We start from the raw sequence: 12644 nt of genomic DNA on the forward strand, positions 1-12644 counted from the left end.
TTGAAATCCAGATATGAGAACATCTGTACTAGGGCCAGAAAGATGCACACTATCATTTTTGTCACATAGTAAGCACTTATCCTGTAATTCTCAACAAATCTTAATTTCTTGAAATTTAGAACAAAAGGAGAACCTTCAACTGAAACATGATCAAGGCTAAACATGGCAGCACTAGAGATATATCAAAACTGGAGATTAGGATGCCCACAAAAAAACCTAGATTGCTCAAAAAGATTTCCGCATTCACAATAAATACAGCCAAAAAAATTTCTAACAATTCTTCACCATAAGGAGCAGGAGAGACAGATCTGGAGCACAGTCAATCCTCTATTTCCCATCCAACTGGGAGAGAGATACCAGAGAAAATTAAGAGCTTTACCATTAATCTAAAAGCCCTATTGCTGACATTAATTTAACCTCTCTTTACCCCTGTATGCTGGCTGTGGAACTACCAGTGAGCTGTAAAATCATTATGATTCAGGAAACAGGAGAAAAGGAAGCCAGGGTGGATAATCCAGAAAGCGAATTATTTGAAATCAAGAGTTGGCCCTATTTTGAATGCCAAACACACACTCCTTCATGAACCTGAGTCCTGAAAGCCAACTAATGGAGGGAAAAGAGGGTGACTAAGAGAAGCTTTTCCTAAACCTTAAAGAGGATCCATGGGCAGGGAAAACCAAGCTATTCATTTACAGGGCTCTGCACAGGCCAAACTCCTAATGCCTGATCCATATGCAATCCTACAACTGTTGTCTTCTAGACTGTAAGCTCCTTGGCAGCAGGGATCATGCCTACCAACTACTGGATTGTACTCTCCCCAAGGGCTTAGCACAGTACTTCACACACAGTAGGTGTCAATAAATGACCGCGGAATGACTGATTGTTCTGTACCAGCTCTGCCCTCATTTGCTGGCAAAGAGGAGTTGGATTCTACTGCTTCACACATGTCACTGTCCATGAGAAGTACACACTGTAATTCCCAGAAAGGCTCATACACTGGAACGACTAAAGCACGTGCCAAGCTGCCTCTGGGAAAATGAAAAACAAATGCCAGGAGATGCTTCTTAAGTAGTTTGAGACAGCCCAATAGCAGGGAAATGTAAGCTCCCCTAAACAGGCCATAAAAGAGACAACTTTTTGCACTGACATAAAATAGATAATTAGTTGTCATCAACAAAAAATACCAAGTACTCCTGTTCGCCCTCCTACTTAGACTGTGAGCCCCATGTGGGACCGTGATTGTGGCCAACTTAATTATCTTATATCTACCCCGGTACTGTGTCTGGCACACAGTAGATGCTTAAAAAAATACAATAATAATAATAATTTTTAAAAATTATTGAGAGCACTTCCACCTCGGACTGACACAGGAGAGAGAAAGGACTGTGTGATATGAACATCGGAGGACTGGAAATGTGTTGGAGAGCCACTAACACTGCAGTACAAGGCATATACGTTGCCATCAGTCTCAAAAATATTTCTGTATTACAAGCGTAAATGTAAATTGACTATAAATTACATGCTTGTCTTCCAAACAAGATGCTTCTTAGATTCATTCCGATGGCAATATTTAATTTCTCAGACTATGAATCTAAACTTTTGGCAAATCTTTCTGACAGTCCCTTCAAAGGTGAACTTCAAAATATATAGTATAAGCTGCTGGCATTAATACTATGCTTGAAAAAAAATTCATTCACCTGCCCAGCTTAAGTCAGATATTGGTCCAATGGCTTGGAAGTGATCTGCCTTGGAAAAACTAAGGCAGTCAATGCAGGATTTTTAAACACCTCATCAAAACTAACCTCTGCATTAACTAATTTTATAACAAGTGGTAACACACAGACATACCCTCTAAAAGGATGAATATATTTTGGGGGATGCTTTTATGATCTTTTTAACCTGCAATGTTTTTGGAAAATGGAAAATGTTTGTTTTTGCATCTCTTCAGGGAACATTCGATACAGTCAATGCCCTAGTTCTGATTAACTTAGCTAGGGGAAATAAGGGTTAGGGGGGAACAGAGTGCAATTATCTTCCAGCTTTTTCCATCTTCTCCAGTTATAACCAAATACTCAGCACAGTGCTCAGCACCTACTCAAAAGTCATATCACCTACTCAAAAGTCACCAAACACCTATAGAAATGTATTTTGTTAATGATGTGCATATACTTTAACACCTGTCTACATGTTTTGTTTTGTTTTCTGTCTCCCCCTTCTAGACTGTGAGCCCGTTGTGGGGTAGGGACTCTATCTGTTGACGACTTGTACTTCCCACGTGCTTAGTACAGTGCTCTGCACAAAGCGCGTGCTCAATAAATACGATTGAATGAATGAATAGAAAAGAAGTTACATATTAAAACATGCAATTTCTCCCTTAGCAAGCCAAATTCAATCAGCTCCAGTACCTCAAAAAAACTGAACAAACACCACTAGCAAATGAGGGTTTGTTTTTTTTTTTGGGGGGGGGGGGTGTTTATATATATATTTAGCTGTAGGCCTGGTTCACAGAAGCCACAAATGTGCCATCTTCCTGGAAATTTGTTGTGGCAGGAAACTTGTCTACTAACTGTTATAGAGTACCCTCCCAAGTGCTTAATACAGTGCTCTGCATACAGTAGGCACTCAATAAATAAAAGTGATTGAAAATACTATCTTTTCAGGACAAAAACCTAATTACGTTAATACACGAGACGCCCCAATCCTCCGGAAAGCAAGGCTGTCAGCATTTGAAGACTATCTCATAAGCCTGTTGTGGACAGGGAATGTGTCATATTGCTTGTGCTCTTCCAAGTGTTTAGCACAGTGCCCTGCACCCGGTAAGCACTCGATACAGTCAATCGATTGATAAGGGCAAACTGTACTTTCAAATACCTAGCGGGATTATTATTTATTCAAGTGCAGTTGGGGTAAAAACTAACTCCTCAAACTCTGAGCCTACTTTGGAGGAGCAAAGCATGAAAACCCGGCAGAAATTCACAGTATCACCCCACATCTCTATGCGCAGCTGAAATCTCAAATCATGACAACTGTCAATCTCCAGACCAATTCACAACTGCACAACCTTTAAAGAGGAGGCATGGTATTGTGATTCATTTTTCTCACACCCCTTTCAGATGCTTTACTAGGTCTTCAAATAAACAAAGCTTATAAAATATTTGTTTTGTTATCTGTCTCCCCCTCCTAGACTGTGAGCCCGATGCTGGGTAGGAATTGTCTCTGTTGCTGAAATGTACTTTCCAAGCGCTTGGCACAGTGCTCTGCACACAGTAAGCACTCAATAAATACAATTTGAATGAAGTGAATGAATGAAAAATATGTAAAAGAGGACATGCTCCCCAAATATATAATAATAATAATAATAATAATGGCATTTGTTAAGCGCTACTATGTGCACAGCACTGTTCTAAGCGCTGGGGGGATACAAGGTGATCAAGTTGTCCCACGTGGGGCTCACAGTCTTAATCCCCATTTTACAGATGACGGAACTGAGGCTCAGAGAAGTTAAGTGACTTACCCAACATAATATATATGTTTGTACATATTTATTACTCTATTTATTTTACTTGTACATATCTATTCTATTTATTTTATTTTGTTAATATGTTTGGTTTTGTTCTCTGTCTCCCCCTTCTAGACTGTGAGCCCACTACTGTCTCTATATGTTGCCACCTTGTACTTCCCAAGCGCTTAGTACAGTGCTCTGCACACAGCAAGCGCTCAATAAATACGATTGATTGATTAAAGACAGTCTGTTACGATCTATGCAATTAAATGATAACTTGTTGATGGTAATGGGAGGAAAAGCCTTTCCTCTCCTGTTATCTCTCGTGTGAACTCAAGATGCTTTCAAACTCCCCCGGGGCACCATCTGATCAATCAATCAATCGTATCTATTGAGCGCTTACTATGTGCAGAGCACTGTACTAAGCGCTTGGGAAGTACAAATTGGCAACATATAGAGACAGTCCCTACCCAACAGTGGGCTCACAGTCTAAAAGACTGATCTGCATTTTGGACACTGAGTGTTGCGGGGGGGCCCCGCTCACCATAAATGCTATTTCAAGTTAAACGGGGGGACCCGAATATATTCCAACCTCTAGCTCAATGCGGACACCACCAAGAATCCACTTTCAAAGGTCGTCGGGTCCCAGGCTTCCTTCCAACCTTCCCCCCTCAACACGTGTTCAGAAACAAACTTCCGGGTGCGGTTACAACTGGCTGTGGCCAGCCGGGGCCCGAAACCTTGTTTCACTTGACTGCTGGCTATCTTCTCTCCCCCACCCCGGCCCTCCCCCGTTTCCTCGGTGAATACCCCCAACTTCGGCCTCGAAGGAATGGATTTTTTTTTTTTTTTTTAGTTTGCTGAGGGTCCGGTTAATGCTTGGCAAACATTACCCTGAAGGAGAAGCACGACGCGGGGATGCAAGGGGGAACCGCAAACCGGGCTCGAATGAAAAAGTAACCCAGCTGTTTGGGCGCATCCCGACCGGAACGGTTTCCCCGGCGAGCCCACCGCCCGAAACGGCAACCCCCGCGATTCCCAAGTCTGGAATAAGGAGCCCCTCTCCCACCGGGGGAGCGGGAATTCGCGCCCCCGCGGCCGTTAGCCCGTTGAGGCCCGCCAGGCCCGGGCGGGGGGAGGAAATCCCAGCGCTTAGAACAGTGCTTCGCGCACGGTAATCGCTTAACAAATGCCATCGTTATTAAAATGCCGGCCTCCAGAACAAGGGGGCATTCGAGTTGGCCGGGGTCAAGCCTCTTGCCCTTAGCAGATGCGGCCCCCCACGTGTCTCTTCTGACCCCCCCCCCCCGCAACAACCGCCATAAGCGGTTAGTCCAGTGCTCTGCACACAGTAAGCGCTCAATAAATACGTTTTGTTTTGTTGTGTCGCCCCTTCTAGACGGTGAGGCCGTTGTTGGTTAGGGACCGTCTCTACATGTTGCCGATTTAGCGTGGCTCAGGGGAAAGAGCACGGGCTTTGGAGTCAGGGGTCATGGGTTCAAATCCCAGCTCCGCCAATTGTCAGCTGTGTGACTTTGGACAAGTCACTTAACTTCTCTGGGCCTCAGTGGCCTCATCTGTAAAATGGGGATGAAGACTGTGAGCCCCCTGTGGGACCACCTGGTCACCTTATAACCTCCACAGTGCTTAATAAATGCCCTCATTATTACTAAGCACTTAGTCCAGTGCTCTGCACACAGTAAGCGCTCAATCAATACAATTGAATGAAACGAAGGACTGAATGAATGACCCGCCTGGGGGGTCAAGAGGCCACATTTCGGACTCTCGCCCCCCGCCGCCTATTTTTTTCTTTTTTTTTTCTTCCCCCCCCCACCGTGCGCCAGCCCTCGGCCACTTGGTGAGGGGAGGGAAGCAGCGTGGCTCAGTGGAAACAACCCGGGCTGGGGAGTCAGAGGTCGTGAGTTCTAATCCCACCACTTGTCCACCGGGGGGGCTTTGGGCAAGTCACTTCACTTCTCAGTGGAAAGTGCACGGGCTTTGGAGTCAAAGGTCCATTCATTCATTCAATCGTATTTATTGAGCGCTTACTGTGTGCAGAGCAAGTTGGCAACATACAGAGACGGTCCCTACCCAACAGTGGGCTCACGGTCTAGAAGAATACTTCTTACTAGAAGTAAGAATACTTACTGCTTACTATGTGCAAAGCACTGTAGCGCTTAGAACAGTCCTTTGCACATAGTAGGCGCTTATCAAATGCCATCATTATTATTATGGGTTCAAATCCCGCCACTCGCCGGCTGTGTGACTTTGGGCAAGTTACTTAACTTCTCTGGGCCTCAGTGACCTCATCTGTAAAACGGGGGTGAAGACTGTGAGCCCCACATGGGGCAACCTGCTTGTAAACTCCCCAGCGCCTGGAACAGTGCTTTGCACATAGTAGGCGCTTAACAAACGCCACCATTATTATTACGGGTTCAAATCCCGGCTCCGCCACTCGCCAGCTGGGTGACTTTGGGCAAGTCTGAGCCTCACCTGTAAAATGGGGGTGAGGACTGTGAGCCCCACATGGGGCAACCTGCTTGTAAACTCCCCAGCGCTTAGAACAGTGCTCTGCACATAAGTGTTTAGTAAATGCCATCATTATTATTATTATTATTATTCTCTGGGCCTCATCTGTAAAATGGGGAAGACTGGGGCAACCTGCTTGTAAACTCCCCAGGGCTTAGAGCAGTGTTCTGCACATAAGCGTTTAATAAATGCCATCATCATCATTATTATTATCATTATTCTCTGGGCCTCATCTGTAAAATGGGGAAGACTGGGGCAACCTGCTTGTAAACTCCCCAGCGCTTAGAACACTGCTCTGCACATAAGTGTTTAAATAATGTCATTATTATTATTATTATTCTCTGGACTTCATCTGTAAAATGGGGAAGACTGGGGCAACCTGCTTGTAAACTCCCCAGCGCTTAGAGCAGTGCTCTGCACGTAAGTGTTTAATAAATGCCATCATTATTATTATTATTATTATTATTCTCTGGGCCTCATCTGTAAAATGGGGAAGACTGGGGCAACCTGCCTGTAAACTCCCCAGCGCTTAGAACAGTGCTCTGCATGTAAGTGTTTAAATAATGCCATCGTTATTATTATTATTTGCTGGGCCTCACCTGTAAAATGGGGAAGACTGGAGCAACCTGCTTGTAAACTCCCCAGCGCTTACAGCAGTGCTCCGCACGTAAGTGTTTAATAAATGCCATTATTATTATTATTCTCTGGGCCTCATCTGTAAAATGGGGAAGACTGGGGCAACCTGCTTGTAAACTCCCCAGCGCTTAGAACAGTGCTCTGCACATAAGTGTTTAAATAATGCCATCATTATTATTATTCTCTGGGCCTCATCTGTAAAATGGGGAAGACTGGGGCAACCTGCTTGTAAACTTAGTACAGTGCTCTGCACACAGTAAGCGCTCAATAAATATGATTGATTAGAGCAGTGCTCTGCACATAAGTGTTTAGTAAATGCCATTATTATTACTATTATTCTCTGGGCCTCACCTGTAAAATGGGGAAGACTGGGGCAACCTGCTTATAAACTTAGAACAGTGCTCTGCACACAATAAGCGCTCAATAAATACGATTGATTACAGCAGTGCTCTGCACATAAGTGTTTAGTAAATGCCGTCATTATTATTATTATTATCATTCTCTGGGCCTCATCTGTAAAATGGGGAAGACTGGGACAACCTGCTTGTAAACTCTCCAGCGCTTAGAACACTGCTCTGCACATAAGTGTTTAAATAATGCCATTATTATTATTATTATTCGCTGGACCTCATCTGTAAAATGGGGAAGACCGGGGCAACCTGTCTGTAAACTCCCCAGCGCTTAAAGCAGTGCTCTGCACATAAGTGTTTAATAAATGCCATCATTATTATTATTATTATTCGCTGGGCCTCATCTGTAAAACGGGGAAGACCGGGGCAACCTGCTTGTAAATTCCCCAGCGCTTAGAGCAGTACTCTGCACATAAGTGTTTAATAAATGCCATCATTATTATTATTATTCGCTGGGCCTCATCTGTAAAATGGGGAAGACTGGGGCAACCTGCTTGTAAACTCCCCAGCGCTTAGAACACTGCTCTGCACATAAGTGTTTAAATAATGCCATTATTATTATTCGCTGGGCCTCATCTGTAAAATGGGGAAGACCGGGTCAACCTGCTTGTAAACTCCCCAGCGCTTAGAACACTGCTCTGCACATAAGTGTTTAAATAATGCCATCATTATTATTATTATTATTCGCTGGGCCTCATCTGTAAAATGGGGAAGAGTGGGGCAACCTGCTTGTAAACTTAGTACAGTGCTCTGCACACAGTAAGCGCTCAATAAATACGATTAGAGCAGTGCTCTGCACATAAGTATTTAATAAATGCCATCATTATTATTATTATCATTATTCGCTGGGCCTCATCTGTAAAATGGGGAAGACCGGGGCAACCTGCTTGTAAACTCCCCAGTGCTTACAGCAGTGCTCTGCACATAAGTGTTTAATAAATGCCATCATTATTATTATTATTATTCGCTGGGCCTCATCTGTAAAATGGGGAAGAGTGGGGCAACCTGCTTGTAAACTTAGTACAGTGCTCTGCACACAGTAAGCGCTCAATAAATAAGATTAGAGCAGTGCTCTGCACATAAGTGTTTAATAAATGCCATCATTATTATTATTATCATTATTCGCTGGGCCTCATCTGTAAAATGGGGAAAACCGGGGCAACCTGCTTGTAAACTCCCCAGCGCTTATAGCAGTGCTCTGCACATAAGTGTTTAATAAATGCCATCATTATTATTATTCGCTGGGCCTCATCTGTAAAATGGGGAAGACTGGGGCAACCTGCTTGTAAACTTAGTACAGTGCTCTGCACACAGTAAGCGCTCAATAAATAAGATTAGAGCAGTGCTCTGCACATAAGTGTTTAATAAATGCCATCATTATTATTATTATTATTCGCTGGGCCTCATCTGTAAAATGGGGAAGACCGGGGCAACCTGCTTGTGAACTCCCCAGCGCTTAGAACAGTGCTCTGCACGTAAGTGTTTAATAAATGCCATTATTATTATTATTCTCTGGGCCTCATCTGTAAAATGGGGAAGACCGGGGCAACCTGCTTGTGAACTCCCCAGCGCTTAGAGCAGTGCTCAGCACGTAAGTGTTTAAATAATGCCATCATTATTATTATTATTATTATTCTCTGGGCCTCATCTGTAAAATGGGGAAGACCGGGGCAACCTGCTTGTAAACTCCCCAGCGCTTAGAGCAGTGCTCTGCACGTAAGTGTTTAATAAATACCATTATTATTATTCTCTGGGCCTCATCTGTAAAATGGGGAAGACCGGGGCAACCTGCTTGTAAACTCCCCTGCGCTTAGAACAGTGCTCTGCACTTAAGTGTTTAATAAATGCCATCATTATTATTATTATTATTCGCTGGGCCTCATCCGTAAAATGGGGAAGACTGGGCTGGTCACCTTGTAATCTCCCCAGCGCTTCGCACGTAGTAAGGGCTTAACAAATAGCGTCGTTAGGAGTAGTCAAAGGCCCGGGCTGTCGGGTGGCTTCCCTGTGGCCGGCCGGCCGGCCGGGGCCTGAGGCGGGCCCCGGGCGCGCGGGGACGGCACCGTGAGCCCGGGCCCCCCGCCGAGGACGCGGGGGAGCGGAAACCTGAGGGGGACTCACTTTCTCCGCGCCCTCCGGCCCGTCCACGACGCCTCCGGAGCGGCGGGATCCTGACGAAAGGGGCGGCTGTGGCGGCGGCGTCGTCGTCGTCCGGCTCTGCCTACCTCCCCGCCGCCATCTTGACGCCCCTCCCCCCGCCCGGAGGAGAAGGAGGGGGAGGAGGCGGCGCGCGCACCCAGCACGCGCGCCGCGCCACGTGACCCCCCCTCCCCCGCCCGGCCCCCCGCCGCCATTTCTCCCCCTCCCCCGCCCCCCCCCCACCCGCCTTCTCCTCAGGCCCGAAACCGGGGGGAGGACCGGAGCGAGCCCCGGGAAAAAGACGAATCCATCACCTCGGGCTCCGGCGGAGGGTGGGGGAGAGGCTGGGGGCGGGGGAGGGGACGGGGGGCTTTGAGGGGAAAAAAAAAGGGGGGGGGGGGGAAGCGAAGGCAGCGGTGCGGAGTCACGTGACCCGCCGTCCCCGACGCTGAGGCGAAAGCTCGCGAGATTCCCCGTCCGCGCCCCGCGAGGCTTGTCGGGAAGAAGGTCGAGGGAGGAGGGCGTCCTCGACGGGTCAGGCGGTGACGGCGCATGCGCGCGCGCTTGCGCCGTTGGGCGGCCCGCCCTTCCCGAAGAGGGAAGCGGCTGAGGTGATTGTGCCGCCATTCGGTACTTATTGAGCGCCTACTGGGTGCGAGGCACTGTACTAAGCGCTTGGGAAGTCCAAGTTGGCAACATATAGAGACCGCCCCTACCCAACAGCGGGCTCACAGTCCAGGGGAGCAGCGTGGCTCAGTGGAAAAGAGCCCGGGCTTTGGAGTCAGAGGTCATGGGTTCAAATCCCGCCCCTGCCAATTGTCAGCTGGGTGACTTTGGGCAAGTCACTTAATAATAATAATAATGGCATTTGTTAAGCGCTTACTATGTGCAGAGCACTGTTCGAAGCACTTCACTTCCCTGGGCCTCAGTTACCTCATCTGGAAAATGGGGATTAAAACTGTGAGCCCCCCGTGGGACAACCTGATCACCTTGTAACCTCCCCAGTGCTTAGAATAATAATAATAATAATGATCAATCAATCAATCAAACGTATTTATTGAGCGCTTACTATGTGCAGAGCACTGTACTAAGCGCTTGGGAAGTACAAATTGGCATCACATAGAGACAGTCCCTACCCAACAGTGGGCTCACAGTCTAAAAGGGGGAGACAGAGAACAGAACCAAACATACCAACAAAATAAAATAAGTAGGATAGAAATGTACAAGTAAAATAAATAAATAGATAAATAGAGTAATAAATATGTACAACCATATATACATATATACAGGTGCTGTGGGGAAGGGAAGGAGGTAAGACGGGAGGATGGAGAGGGGGACGAGGGGGAGAGGAAAGAAGGGGCTCAGTCTGGGAAGGCCTCCTGGAGGAGGTGAGCTCTCAGCAGGGCCTTGAAGGGAGGAAGAGAGCGAGCTTGGCGGATGGGCAGAGGGAGGGCATTCCAGGCCCGGGGGATGACGTGGGCCGGGGGTCGATGGCGGGACAGGCGAGAGCGAGGTACAGTGAGGAGATGGAATTTAAGTGCTTACTCTGTGCCAAGCACTGTTCTAAGCGCTGGGGGGGGATACAAGGTGATGAGGTTGTCCCATGTGGGACTCACTAGTCCTAATCCCCATTTTACAGATGAGGTAACTGAGGCTCAGAGAAGTTAAGTGATTTGCCCAAGGTCACACAACAATCAATCGTATTTATTGAGCACTTACTGTGTGCAGAGCACTGTACTAAGCGCTTGGGAAGTACAAGTTGGCAACATATAGAGACAGTCCCTACCCAACAGTGGGCTCACAGTCTAAAAGGGGGAGACGGAACAAAACCAAACATACTAACAAAATAAAATAAATAGATATGTACAAGTAAAATAAATAGAGTAATAAATATGTACAAACATATATACGGGTGCTGTGGGGAAGGGAAGGAGGTAAGATGGGGGGATGGAGAGGGGGAGAGGAAGGAAGGGGCTCAGTGTGGGAAGGCCTTCTGGAGGAGGTGAGCTCTCAGTAGGGCCTTGAAGGGAGGAAGAGAGCTTGCTTGGCGGAAGTTATGGGTTCAAATTCCGGCTCTACCAATTGTCAGCTGGGTGACTTTGGGCAAGCCACTTAACTTCTCTGGGCCTCAGTTACCTCATCTGGAAAATGGGGATTAAGACTGTGAGCACACCACCGTGGGACAACCTGATCACCTTGTAACCTCCCCAGCACTTAGAATAATAATAATAATGATGATGATGGTATTTGTTAAGCGCTTACTCTGTGCGAAGCACTGTTCTAAGCGCTGGGGGGGATACAAGGTGATGAGGTTGTCCCATGTGGGGCTCACAGTCCTAATCCCCATTTTACAGATGAGGTAACTGAGGCTCAGAGAAGTTAAGTGATTTGCCCAAGGTCACACAGCAATCAATCAATCGTATTTATTGAGCGCTTACTGTGTGCAGAGCACTGTACTAAGCGCTTGGGAAGTACAAGTTGGCAACATATAGAAACAGTCCCTACCCAACAGTGGGCTCACAGTCTAAAAGGGGGAGACGGAGAACAAAACCAAACATACTAACAAAATAAAATAAATAGAATAGATATGTACAAGTAAAATAAATAGAGTAATAAATATGTACAAACATATATACATATTTATAGGTGCTGTGGGGAAGGGAAGGAGGTGAGATGGGGGGATGGAGAGGGGGACGAGGGGGAGAGGAAGGAAGGGGCTCAGTCTGGGAAGGCCTCCGGGAGGAGGTGAGCTCTCAGTAGGGCCTTGAAGGGAGGAAGAGAGCTAGCTTGGCGGAGGTCATGGGTTCAAATCCTGGCTCTGCCAATTGTCAGCTGTGGTGTGACTTTGGGCAAGCCACTTAACTTCTCTGAGCCTCAGTTACCTCATCTGTAAAATGGGGATTAAAACTGTGAGCCCCACGTGGGACAACCTGATCACCTTGTAACCTCCCCAGTGCTTAGAATAATAATAATAATAATGATGGTATTTGTTAAGCGCTTACTCTGTGCAAAGCACTGTTCTAAGCGCTGGGGGGGGATACAAGGTGATGAGGTTGTCCCATATGGGGCTCACAGTCTGAATCCCCATTTTACAGATGAGGTAACAGGCTCAGAGAAGTTAAGTGATTTGCCCAAGGTCACACAGCAATCAATTGTATTTATTGAGTGCTTACTGTGTGCAGAGCACTGTACTAAGCGCTTGGGAAGTACAAGTTGGCAACATATAGAGACAGTCCCTACCCAGCAGTGGGCTCACAATCTAAAAGGGGAAGACAGAGAACAAAACCAAACATAAATATGTACAAACATATATACATATAAACAGGTGCTGTGGGGAAGGGAAGGAGGTAAGATGGGGGGATGGAGAGGGGGACGAGGGGGAGAGGAAGGAAGGGGCTCAGTCTGGGAAGGCCTCCGGGAGGAGGTGA

The 12644-nt window shown here is 46.7% G+C and overlaps 1 protein-coding gene across 5 annotated transcripts in view; it reads right to left on the reverse strand.

Annotated features, from left to right (window-relative positions):
- The window catches only part of SBNO1 (strawberry notch homolog 1), a 68069-nt gene extending 58786 nt beyond the window's left edge, over positions 1-9283 (reverse strand). For 4 of the 5 annotated variants that reach the window (XM_038762628.1, XM_038762627.1, XM_038762626.1 and 1 more), the window contains exon 1: positions 9199-9283. The gene's annotated coding sequence lies outside the window, so the exon portion shown is untranslated. Of the gene's footprint in view, positions 1-4395; positions 4472-9198 lie in introns of those variants that run through there. The other variant, XM_038762625.1, reaches the window with a different exon arrangement.
- Positions 9284-12644: the final 3361 nt, after the last annotated feature.

This window comes from Tachyglossus aculeatus, chromosome 21, assembly GCF_015852505.1.
Source record: "Tachyglossus aculeatus isolate mTacAcu1 chromosome 21, mTacAcu1.pri, whole genome shotgun sequence".
Taxonomy (NCBI): Eukaryota; Metazoa; Chordata; class Mammalia; order Monotremata; family Tachyglossidae; genus Tachyglossus; species Tachyglossus aculeatus.